The sequence below is a fragment of the Hylobates moloch genome, unplaced genomic scaffold, assembly GCF_009828535.3.
Source record: "Hylobates moloch isolate HMO894 unplaced genomic scaffold, HMol_V3 SCAFFOLD_18, whole genome shotgun sequence".
Lineage (NCBI taxonomy): Eukaryota > Metazoa > Chordata > Mammalia > Primates > Hylobatidae > Hylobates > Hylobates moloch.
The window spans coordinates 14065913-14079499 of record NW_026652293.1 but is presented as its reverse complement, the minus strand read 5'-3'; the positions used below and the strand labels follow the sequence as shown (position 1 = coordinate 14079499).

The 13587-nt window shown below is 39.7% G+C and overlaps 1 pseudogene; it reads left to right on the top strand.

Annotated features, from left to right (window-relative positions):
- Positions 1-352: 352 nt before the first annotated feature.
- Positions 353-12690, top strand: LOC116457972 (2-iminobutanoate/2-iminopropanoate deaminase-like; annotated as a pseudogene).
- The last annotated feature ends 897 nt before the right edge of the window (positions 12691-13587 follow it).

Genomic DNA, 13587 nt, shown 5'->3' with positions numbered 1-13587 from the left:
AGATTTATTTTCTAATTTGCTTCCTCTTTTTCCCATGATTGATCATTTAGGGCCTGTTGTTTCACATTCATTAAGACCTAGCTGAGTGCAGAACATACCCTGCAGAGGACATTGAGGAATTTAGCTCAGTAACTACCGGTTGAAGTGGGGTTTATTTTGCTGTTGTTCTGCTGTTGTGGGATTAAGAGGTTTATTTCACTCATCACTTTTCTCTATCTTGTCTGTTAACGTGTTGGTAAACTTTCATAAATGCTTTGAGTATTCCCTGTACCCAGGATTAGGCAGACAGTAAGAGACAATAATTATAAAGCAATAAGATAAGGAATTATTCCCAAGCACGGGCTGATAAAGCATGGAAGATGGGCTCAACCCACCTGGAGACAAGCTGAGGGGAAGGTATTTTGAAGGACATGACATTTAGGGTCTTAGAAATGAATAGGTATTACCCAGAAGTGTGAAGTGTATGTGTGTTTGTGTGGATATAAGCTGGGGTTGGGAGCAGGGTGGGCTTTTCCGCAAAGTAGAAATGCATGAGCAAAAGGCACACACAGACATGAAACAGCACGATGCTTTTGCTGTTTGGTGGAACTGAAACTGGAGAAGTGAGTAGGTATGCATCAGATTATGAAAAGCATTGTATGAAATGTTGGGATGTATAAATCATGTCATGTATTTTTAGAGAAAGAGAAATAGCAGGAACCTACACTCACAAATGCCCAATCCCACCTCCAGAGGTTCAACAAAAGTATGTCCAAAAGTTCAAGAAAAGAAACATGTCATATTTATTTTTCCTCTATTTATATTTATTCCCTAGGTGATTGTGTTTAATCTTATGACCTTAAATACCATACGTATGGTCTTAACTCCCACATATTCATCTCCAGCCTCACCCTGTTCCCTGAACTCCAAACACATCCAACTGCCTACTTGATATTCCCAATCAGATGTCAAATGAAGACCTCAAACTTAAGTCCAATACAGAAATCCCACCACCACCTCCCAAACTGTTCCTCCTACTGTTCTTCTCATCTCATTAAATTAAAACTCCAACCTTCTAGTTGCTCAAGATAAAACACTGCCTCTCATCTCCTTACCTGACCTATCAGGATATCTTGCTGGCTCCTTTCTGAAATATAACAAGAAACCAAAAGTTTCTCACCTCCATTGCTACCAACCCAGTTAGAACGACTATCATCTCTCACCTAGATTATTCCAGCAGTCTCCCAACTGAGCCCCCTGCTTGTAGGCTTGCCCTTCTAGAGCTGATTCTGCCCACGTGGCTCCTCCCAGGGGCTCCCCACCACACTTAAAGCCCAGAGTCCTTACCATGGCCTAAGACGACTCTTGCCCTGGCCCCTGCTACCTCTCTGACCTTATTGCCTTCTCCTCTACGCATTGCTGACTCCACTCCAGCCTCACTAGCCCTCCCTTGCTGTTCCTCAGACACACCTCTCACACCACTGCCTCCAGACGCATTCACTTGCTATTCTCTCTGCCCAGAGAGCGCTTCCCATCATACCTCTTTCTCATTTCTTTCAGGTCCCTTTTGAAATGTCATCTTATTGTTGACTTCTGGTCCACACTGTATAAAAGAGCAATAGCTCCCTGCACGTGTATGCACACGCACGGGCACACACACACAGATGCACATGAACGCACACGTACAGAGAAAGAAAAGAAACAGCTGACTATCTCCTGTAACCTGCTTTATTTGATCACAGTTTTCACCATCATCTGCCCGTATATGTATGTGTATGTATACATCTATATCTACACTCATAGTTTATCTACTTTCTGTTTCTCACCACTAGAATAAAAGTGCCATGTATACTGGCATTTGGAGCCATTTCGTTTGCTACCAGATCCACAGCTCTTAAAATAATATAGTACTCAACAAATACTTGTTAAATGAATGAATGCCGCTGGGCGCAGTGGCTTGAGCCCATAATCCCAGCACTTTATGAGGCTGCAGTGGGCAGAACACTTGAGCTCAGGAGTTCAAGACCAGGCTGGCCAACATGGCGAAACCCTGTCTCTACATAAAAGAGAAAAATTAGCAGGGCATGGTGGTGCGCACCTGTAGTCCCAGCTACTCAGGATGTTGAAGTGAGAGGATCGCTTGGGCCCAAGGAAGTGGAGATTGCAATGAGCTGAGATTGTGCCACAGCACTTCAGCCTGGGTGACAGAGCAAGACTCTGTCTAAAAAAAAAAAAAAAAAAAAAAGAATGAATGTGAGGTTCCATCCCAAATGGATACTCCGGGTTCCTTCTGCCTCTATCCTCCTACCTCCTACCCTTGCATCTCCAACTTACAAGCTTTCTAACAGCAGAAACCAAGTTTCATTCATCATTCATTCTTCATCTGTATATCTCAAGCATCCGGCACAGTCTCTGGTATATCTTGCCATTCAAAAAGAGACAAAAGTGGTTTCACTGAGGCGTATACACTTCTAAAACACTATAACAATACAGTCTTCATTACTTTAGCCAGAAATAACTTCTTTATCTTTTAAACCCACTCCCTAATCACAACTCTCTCTCTCTAGCTTACCATTCTAATGATGAGGACAGCATGACTCAAGGCAATCCATGCAGGAAGATGAATCATAGCCTCTTGCCCAACACAGCAGCCCAAAGCCCACGTCTTCTCCTCCGTCACATGAGGCATGATTCTGCAAAGGGGACCAGAGGTGGATTTACTGTGAGGCTAACAAAGTTTAAGGAACAGGGCTCCTCAATTTCAGACACCTTCTAAAGCTCCATGCTTAACCATCTATCCACAATTACTAAATCTAGTCATCTTAAAACTCTAAAAACCTGGTTGAAGTGGGAATTTTCCTAATACAAACTGAAAAAAGCAAATGTCACCCATCCTGCTTTGGAAGGTGCCTGTACCTGTCACCTTCTGACCTCTTACCTACTTGGCCACATCTGTGTTCATCCGTCTACTTCAATTCTACCTTGTTTTGAAAGGTCTGACCTTGACATTTTTTAAACTTAGATTGGTTTTCATCTCTTTTCTTATGATTACATATAATAATTCTCATTTTCATTTTTCTTCAGAACTGGTTAACAAACTGATTTCTTAAAGATTTTGCTTCATACAATAATCAGATAATTTTTATTCTGCCAGGTTTCCTTGTGATTCATTTTTCTCATTCACTGAGTCATAGCGAGTTTCATACTATTGTTTTCTTTTCCTCCTTCTACATTTCTTTTTCTAATGTATAGGCTCGACCGTCAACTTCTCTCAGTGGAATCTCTGATTTATGGAGGAGGCTACCGTTTGTCAGCTTTATCGTTCTTTCTCTGGACTGCTATTCGCTGTTACATTTCCTTTCAAGGCCTGACACAGCACTTGACATTAGAGGCGCAAGATGAGTAAATGAAATGTAAATCTAAGGGAAATTACCTTTGAATGGCATATGGTGCCTGCTCCCAGAAGGAGTTCAAAGCTGCCTGTTCATTCATAAATTCAGAATCCCCAAATTGTATTATTCATAGACTCACCCAAGGTAGAAATTTAACATGTATAGAGTGAAAGTTAGAACCTGGCTTGCCCTGTGGACTTCATCTAGAGTCAAGAAACTCAGGGGATTCTCAGTTTCTTTAAAAGATTTTTAAAAAGAAGAACTTCAGGTCTTCAGAGTAAAGAGCACTTAAATTTATAAGGTTACACATTCAGTCAGCCAGGATTTTATTTATTGCTGTCCAAGCCTTAACAGGAATGAATCAAATGCCCTGACATCTAAAATGTGGGATTTCTGGTTGTCTCAGCATTTTACATCCCTATAAACTTCCTTCTAGAACATGATCTGTATTTTAACCAACTGATTTTTGTAGAATTTCAGGAGGGAAAAATGGTTTTACCTTAATAACTTACAAATCAACACAAAGAACTTCACATAGAGCTATTTTCACAATTTTCTGTGAAAGAGCCCGTGTTTAATATATGCATAACACATTTCCTCGTGTTAAGTAGAATGCTACATTCACGCTGTTCCATATTTTCTTGCCAGTCCTTTTCCACAGAGCCTCTAATTTGCTCAGAAATCAATGAAATAATAGACACAAATGAATGAGAGAGCCACTTCTCTCTGGGTCTTCTTTCCAACTGGGCCTGGGCCTAACATAAGGGAGTGATATCCTTTCTCACCAAGACACTTGAGATTTTTTTTTTCTCCTTTCACTTCTGACTTAAAATTCACATCATTTAGAGTCTTGTCTTGAGCTGGGTCAGAGTGGGGCAGGTACTACCAACAGTAGGGCTTTGAGCCTGAGGTCTACTTTTTGCATTACAAAGGGATATTAGTCAGAGTGAGGGAGGATTTAAAGTCATATTAACACTAAACTGGAAATTTCTCTTTGATTTACCCAAAAGAGTAGAAGAGACTTAAAAAGGGAATACTTCTCTCCATATAATACCTGTATTGTTCAATTTTGTGTCCATTAATTATTAAATATTCTCTAGCAGAAATAAAAAATGGCCTTTGTAATTACCCCCAATTTTCCTGATAATGTGAATTACTTTCTCAAATAGAAATGAAGAGACAGACTTACTTTTTTAAAGGAAAGCAAAAGTGTCACCCCCATAAATATCAAAGGGGAGGGGAGGTTCTTGGGCTGTGGTTGATGAAGAGGCAGGGCACAATGAGCAGGCATGGGGTCCAGGGAGCAGGAGCAATGAAAAGACCAAAATGGGAAGAAGAATCTTATATCTCACTCTGCAGGGCCATGTGCTGAGCCACCTGTGAGTAGAGTGACGGTAGGCTGTTGGGGAACAGAGATCCCAAGGTAGACACCTAGAGGTCAGAGCATCCTGGTGGTGGAAAGACTTGGAAATACAAAGATACCCATCTTCATGGGAGAGAACAAGAAACAGCAGCAATCAAGACAACTTCTAATTCATTCCCTACTCTCAACTATTCATTTCTTAACTCTCAGTCATCTTTGCATACCCTAGATGCCTCAATAACTCCCTTTCTGATGGCCTGCGTTACATGGCATGGACCAGAAAACCCCAGATTTTGTATGTCTCTACTCTATTCCAGGAAACCTCCTGAGAATATAGAAATGATTAGTGACTATCCTTTTTTTACATCCTCCTTTCTCAGCATTATCCTATACACAGTATCCAAATAATACAGAGCCTCCCCAACCCCACCCTACAAGATTACTGTAGACTTCCTTTAGGGGGAAAAAACTGTGGACACAAATTTAGCCAAGCTATTACTCTGTGACAATCAAACATAAGTTGTTGAAGTTTTCACAAAAAGGAAATCAGCAGTTTGCCCAATGTCTAAAGTTTGGAGATGAAGAACAGAACTTAAAACTGGGACCTAGAGCTGCAGGAAGGAAGCAGGAACAAAATTTTAACCGAGTTAGAAGGTTTATTGAGACCTCTAGGCATCAGTTAGTCTTTTTTCTTATCTGGGACTGTGTTTAGGATACAATTCAACCATCTGGGGGTTGCTTCAATGAGCTTTGCACTCCAACACCTGAAGAAAAAAAATACCTGCTACTAATTGGAAGTGTTATTTGAGCACTTTTTAAAATTCTTTCCAAAATTAATGAGGGCATATAGTACATAAACATGCACACAGGGAGGCAGGCGGCATCGGGAGACATCTGAGCATCTCACATAAATGCAGCTGTTAAAGAAGTTCACGACATGCATAAAAATGGCAATGGGGTTATACCTGCGAGAACACCTAGAGGGGCTTAAACCCTTGAGCAAAATTTAAAAATTTTGCCTCAGACTTTCTGGTCTCTTGTAATATTAAACCAACTCTTTGTGCCTGCATAAACAGTTCATTTCATTTTTCTCTTTAATTATATATTGTGACTGCTGAATATTAATCTCACCCTTTTTAAAAGGAAAATGTATATTTTTGTCCGTCATTCAGAGTTTTCATAAATCTTCAAGTTGGAAGCAGATTTATCCAATAATGCATCAGTAGCCCAGCTACCTCTGGTTGCCAACAGTCTATATGAATAGGAGGCAGAATGAGAACAAGGAGACCTTGAACTCATTAAACGGTTTATGAATGGTTCCCATTTCCAGAAAAAGTATAAATTTGTTTTCCAGATCCACTCTCTCTCTCTACATGTGTCCATGATGAGAGAGGCAGGCATTCTTTTATCTTACGGAGATTTTTGTTTTATAGAAGATATAAAAAACAGAAGACAATTTGTAACAATGAATTTAATGCTTCCAATATTAAGCTACAGTATAAAGTAAATTCCTGCATTAATCTAAAACCGTGTAAAAATTAATGTAACTATGAAGATAGCTATGACAACGTCCTATACTAACTCACGCCTGACCAGAAGTTATCCAAACATGTAATGAAGCAGTTTTTTCTGTCCATTTATAACTCAATAGTTTACTTTTTCATTTAGAGTACACTTAAGTCTGTTGAGTTCAGCTACCTTTCAGTCAACAAGTTTACCCCCCTTTTTCACCATGGCTACATATAGAAATACTACCTGTCTCCAGACCCAGCAAAGATGGAAGGAAGGATGAGGGATGCAGCAAGAAAATATTCTACGAGAGTACACAAAAAGAGGTAAGTTTGTAGAGTATCGCAGAGTTGAGAGTTAGGCATGACAGAAAGAATGGTTTAAAGACATAACTTTGGCTTTGGACCCAAGCCATAAATCAGGAAAGAAGAAAACTCATCTCCTATAACTTAGAATATGCAGACCACTCTTCAAATGCATGGTCAAGTTCTTTGCCAGTCTTTAAGGATTTGCAGACACAGTGCTTTCATGACTAACAAATGGTTTGTATAATTAAAACTGTTTTTTGAAAGCCCTCTGAATTTCAAAGCACACGGAATTATCCTTTGCATAGTACTGCATGAGAACAATTAGGTAGAATCAGGCTGCATGTCAGTGCCCAGATCATTTGTTTTATGATTAACTTAATTCACCATAATATTTACTTCCACTACTTACTCCCAAACAATATTGATCTGTTCTTTCCCAAAGTAGGTTATCCTGGTCTGGATCAAACCTGTCTCTGCTAGTAGCAGTTTCTCTAGGAGACAGTTCTATTTTAAATGTTTCATAGGCCATCTAGTTATTTGTTCATTGTTAGGGATGGTGGGAGAGCTATAATAGACAAGCAGCCTCAGCTGGCCGCTGGATGTAAGACTAGATCTGGCATTATTAAAAGGATAGACGGTATATTCTATGCCCTATGGAAAATAGTTTGATAATACATCTTGACCCAGAACTTATTAAAAAATCCATTACCTTTTTAATTCAAGTTCATAATACCCTTTGGAATTTCAATTTGGGCATTTCTTACCAAAATAATAGGTAGCTTTATTACTGAACATGGGAGATAGAGTCTCTCATATTGACAACTCTCTTACATGAGGGTTATTAATTTATTATTGACAAATTCATGTTCTTACTCTTAAAAAAAAAAAAAAGACGGGGGTTGCACATCTTTGCCTTCCAAGAAGATCTTAGATCAACTCTGCCATTGCCTTGTGTTAATCTTACCGTGGTGCACCAACTCTATTTATCGGGCTGTTAATCTTTACCTAACAAGACCTGGCCCAATCCCTAAGATTGCTCATGAAATCCGCACCCTGAGGCCAGTTTGCTTTAAAAACAAGTACAAACGCACCGAGAAGGGATAGCGTTATGCACTCAATTTGGACGATTACATCCCACTTGCAAAATCAAAGATCTTGTGAGGCCGTGGGAAATCCAACCTCGGCCTCTTATCCTGCATCAGAAGCGCTGGTCAGGAACCCGACACCTGCTCCCCTCCTTCCGACACACTTGCAAGACAAACACATGCTCCATTAAAAATAACACCACTCTATTCTGGCATGTTTTCTTCCCAGGCGCCTTGCTTTAAGATGTGCTTGAGTTTGTCGCGGCGGGCGGGTGAGGATCTCCAGTTACTGCGCGCAATGAGCTCCCAGAAGACAGAGGGGCGCACTGGCCGCTGCGTGCCACCACTCAGCACTTCTCTCGCCTTCTGAGGCCTTCTTCCCCCCAGTAGCAGGTCCTCCTGCCTTTTAGGTTCCTTCTTTGATATGCCAGCACAACGGAAAGCAGTGGGAGGCAATGCTGCACCTTGCCCCGTACTGGGAACTCGCTAGAGAACGCGGTGTTTGGTTGCAGGCCTTTCCAAACTGATTCTCTAGCATTCGTTTAAAATCATCTGCTAACAGAAATTTGTCTGACCATTGGGTGTTTTAATAATTGCTCTAGCTGACCTGGGAACTAGGGAATCTGGTAAAGAGACACAGCGTGACGACACAGCGTTTGCTGATTATTTCACACTAATTTGGACCATAAATTCCTCGAATGGATCCAGTCGGCCAACACATGATTTTTAGCACAGGCTGAGATTCTTCAAAGGGCTTCCATATATCACAATGTATTGCTATTAAGAAAGGATCAAAACAGCAGGTACATCTCTATGGGAATTTAGTAAATATGTAAATTATTATTTAAATCACTGTAGCTGGCTGTGGGAGGAAAAAAATCAGTTTGTATCTTAGAGATACAATGTAAGCCTCACTTTCATTTCTGTTTTTTTTATTTTTATTTTTATTTTTTCTGAATGGTCGGGTCGCTTTTCTTCATGTTTTAGCACGCCTTTCTCAGGAGGGTTACATTAAAGAGACTCTGTCCACCAAAATTTCCATTTGGCATGAGTACCGTAGAGAAAGGATCAATGTCTTTTGGGGAAGAAGGGAGTGCTTTAAACTGTTAGCACTTAGAAATACATCAGCTTATCTTAACCATTCATCATTAAAATGGTTTAAAAAAAACAAAGTACCTTTTTTGCCTTTTGCCTTAATTTTTTCTTCATCAGTGCTCCTATGATATGTTACTATTACCATGATTATTTCCTGAAGAATGTGGCTTTTTTTTTTTTTTTTTTTTTGAGATGGAGTCTCGCTCTGTCTCCCAGATTGGAGTGCAGTGGCACCATCTCGGCTCACTGCAAGCTCCGTCTCCCGGGTTCACGCCATTCTCCTGCCTCAGCCTCCCGAATAGCTGGGACTACAGGTGTCCACCACCATGCCTGGCTAATTTTTTGTATTTTTAGTAGAGGCGGGGTTTCACCGTGTTAGCCAGGATGGTCTCCATCTCCTGACCTCGTGATCTGCCCGCCTCGGCCTCCCAAAGTGCTGGGATTACAGGCGTGAGCCACTGCGCCTGGCCAAGAATGGTTTTCAACAAGTTTTCGGCCTTTTCCTTTTTTTCACCCTACAGTGTCCTTTTGGTGTTATAGAAGTGCTATCACCTATTCCTCTTCCAAGAAAAATGACTTAAAAAAATGGGATTATTTATGCTTTCCCATTATTAATTTAGAGGACAAGATAGAAATATTCCAGTAGCTACAGAGAAGGTCAGAAATAGGTGAGGTGCATTGGGGGTGAATCTTAAGCCTCTTTAAAGAAGGCTTAAGAAAATATTGAAAGTATGGGAAATGGCATAGGGAAGAGGAAATTGGCAAGGGCAGGGCCACCAGGGGTGGGCTGAGGTGATGTGTTAGTCAAGATGGGAGAGGTTCCAGAACCGGGAGGCCAGCCTTCGTTATTAATATGTAAGAGTAACACTACAGTACAAGAGACAAAAAGCTTCTTTGACTTTAGATATCTTTGGCTTTCGAATTTAATGTGTATGCTTTAAGGTTCAGCAAGCTGATTAAAAGGTAAATAACCATCATTGAATATAATGCTGTAAGTTGTTTAAAAAATGAACTCTTGTTTTACCAATATAGCTGATCAACATAAACAATGAAACTGGTAATTGATAAATGCTGTGAAAGTCAGAAATACTCATATATTGACAAAGAATATTGGAAAAGGAAAATATAATCTGAAGCTATTTCGTTAGCATATTTTCAAAAAGCATTCCACAATACCAGGTCTTCTGACAAGCCCAATCAAAACATTCTCATCAGAGTAGTGATTTCTTATAAGTCCTGCTATTGAAGGCAGTATTCTCGGGTCTTCTGCAGCCATGATTCAGAGCACTGGCCCCCAGTCCCTGCATATCCTGATGCTCTAAGAATCATGGTATAGGAGATTATTCATGAAGTGGCTAAGAGGATAGCAATAGCAATAGCTAACACTTGTATGATATTACTGTGGACCAGGAGGTTGTTCAAGCATTTCATGTATATTACTTCATGCACTCCCAGACCCTGCCAACAACTCTATGAGGTATATACTTTTATTGTCCCCATTTTCTGGATAAGGAGATGAGCCTCCAATAGCTTAAGGGGCTTGCCCATGTTCACACAAGTAGTTAAGTACCAAAGCTGGGATTCAAACCCAGGAATGCTGACTGTAGAATCTGTGGTCTTTCCCACTATCCTACATAGCTTTTCAAAGTTGGCATAACCTTTAAATGTAGCAATTTGTCTTTAGAAGCTAAAGAATCATGAAGATAGTATTTTTGGTCCCACTGACTTGTCCACAATGCTATTTTTATCAAAATTAAAATTATATAGTACATTGGCAAATATTTACTAAGCATTAATGAAAAGTCATATTGCTAACTTTTTTCACCAAAATAAATGTGAAGTACGTATAAAATGTATGTAAGGTGAGTTAACCCATACAACCAATGTATGAGCTAAAGTAAATTAAGTGATGTTTTATTCATTTTTGGGGTCAATATGCACTGCTGTATATTTTACCAAAATTATTAGGGGAATGGAAAAGAAAATAGAAAAGCAAATTTATCTTTATACTAATGTAACATTATGTTTTCCTCTTTCCTGTAATCAAATCTAAGGTTATGTATGAAGCATTCACCATACCTTATAATCAATGTCTTTATTGATCCTCAAAACTATTCTAATATATAGCTTACAGGAAATTTACATCACAGAAGGCTATAAACATTGCAGCCCAGGTTTCTGTGAAGGTGAATGGTCATCTGGAATAAGTGATGTTGCTTGCCTCCGTGTTACTGTCATAATAATAGTAATAAAAACTAATAATAATATCAATAAATGTGTTTTTATTACTATTTGTCAGGCATTATGCAGATATTATTTCATTTCATCCTGATAACCACCTTACGTGGTAGGTACTGTTATTATCCCCATTTTTTATATAAAGGATTTTATTCAAAATCAAACAGATAATAAATGGCAAAGGCAGATTTGGGGGTTTTGTCTGTTGTTGTTTTGGGGTGGGGGTCTCACTCTTTCACCCAGGCAGGAGTGCAGTGGCACTATCAGCTCACTTCAGCCTCCATCTCCCTGGGCTCAGGAGATCCTCCCACTTCAGCCTCCCAAGTAGCTGGGACTACAGACACACACCACCAAGCCTGGCTAATTTTTGTATTTTTTGTAGAGATGGGGCTACTCCATGTTGCCCAAGCTGGTCTCAAACTCCTGAGTTCAAGCAATCTGCCTTCCTTGGCCTCCCAGAGTGCTGGGATTACAAGCATGAGCCATCGCACTCGCAGAGGTGGATTCCAAATGAGGAAATTCGACTGAGAAGTAGAGAGACTTCATCCCTAAAGTCTATTGGGTAGTACATGATGTGAACTTTGACACTGACTGAACTGTGTTAGAATTGTGGCTCTACTTCTTATTAGCCAGTAACCTCAGACAAATCTCTGAGTCTCCATTTCCTAATTTATAAGATGAAGATCATATTACAGTGTTGTTATAAGGATTCAATTTAAAAGCAGAGTTGATGACACCTATGATAGTAAACAAAACTATCTACCCTTTATTGAATGCTTATTGTATCTAGACTTTATGCTAAGTATTTTACAAATGTTATTTATTTAATCTTCCAATAACTCCATCAGGCAGGTTTTATTATTCCCAGTTTATAAGAAACAGATTTAGAGAATCTATGCAATCAGTCCAATGACACAGACAGCGAGACAGAGTGGAAAAGTGAATCCTGATCCACACATTGCTCATGATCCACATTGCTCACATGGCACTGGGTCAGTCCACCAGGTAATATGGAGTTTATGCTCTTTCACAAGACTGCAGAAACTGATACTGGGAACCAGCACCGCTGATATAAATCACAGGTCAAAACTGAGATTTGCCTGAGTTCAATACACTTCATAGTTCACATAAATATTTCAGTATAAATATGACTATCTCCTCTCTGTCCACTGTTGGAGGGTCTCTCATGTTTCTGCACATCTTGCAAGCAGAACCACTACAATCTTTTCAGAACAGTGAATAGGTCAGTCAGGCAAGAAGCAAGCAGGAATGATACAGGGAGTTCTCCTGGAGGGGCCACAAGAGAGAAGGGCTAGCCAGGTCATCCTTAATCAGAAAGGCGATCAGCACCACGAAAGCCCCAGAGGCCATCGGGCCCTACAGTCAAGCTGTGTTAGTCAGGACAGACTTACATTTCAGGACAGATAAGCATGGACCCTTCAAGTGGACAGCTTGTGCCAAGAGGGCTTGTTTAGCAAAAGAAGCTAAGCAAGAACATGAGCAAAATTCTGAGAGCTGAAGGCTGTGACTTCACTAACGCAGTAAAAACAACTGTTTTGTTGGCTGACATAAATGACTTCCCTACTGTCAATGAAATCTACAAACAGTATTTCAAGAGTAGTTTTCCTGCAAGTGCTGCTTACCTGGTTGCTGCTTTGCCCAAAGGAGGCCGAGTTGAAATTGAGGAAGTAACTGATCAAGCACCTCTCACAACGGCATGACTATAGTGGCCCAGTGTTATTTAGTCTGAAATTTTTCACATCTTAATTTTTACAATTGATATAACATCTTAATTTTTACAACTGATGGAAATGTGAGTTTGACTAAAATATCTGAAGTTATTATGGAAATACCATAGAATATGGAGAGCTAAGCACGAGTTGAAGATTAGATGACTGATCCAGTTACTGATATAATAAATTATTATTATTTACACCCATATTACTGAATGTAGGAAAGAGATACTCGTTACTCAAGAATGACTCAAATAAATAAAAGAAAAATAATAGGTAGGAAAGATGAGTTATTTTTTTCTAAGAAATAAACAAGAACACACCTAATTCAAACTAATTTAATGATATGAAACATTTTGTTCTCATGTCAGATATGTGACTCTGCTTTTATTTGAGTAAAATTGTCTAAATTGGAACGGTAGAGGCCAAGAAGAAAGTGGACCAAAATTGTAGATAGATAATACTTTTCTAATGGAAATAAAATAGACATGCAGATTAAAAAAAACAGTGAATAAATTTTGAAATTAGACACAGTGTCCCCCTCCAGGGCAAAGGACAGGTTTACCTATAAACAGGAAGAGAGAACGAGTGTCTCCCTAAAAGTAAAGGACATGCATAGTTACTGCCCATTATAAAACATTAGGGTTCCTTAAGCTTAAAATCACAGTCTTGTAACATAATTCACTGCAGGTGTAGGTGTTTACTGGCCTGCTTCACATTGCCCTGTGAGTACTGGGGTTCATGGAACCAGCACAAGGAAAATAATGGCTACTTGGCTACTGCATGGCTGTTAATAATAAACTATACTTTGTTGCTAATCCAGAGGTCATGAAACTGTAGCTGGCCAATTTGTTAGCTTGCAAGTATGGCAAAACCTCAGGCTCT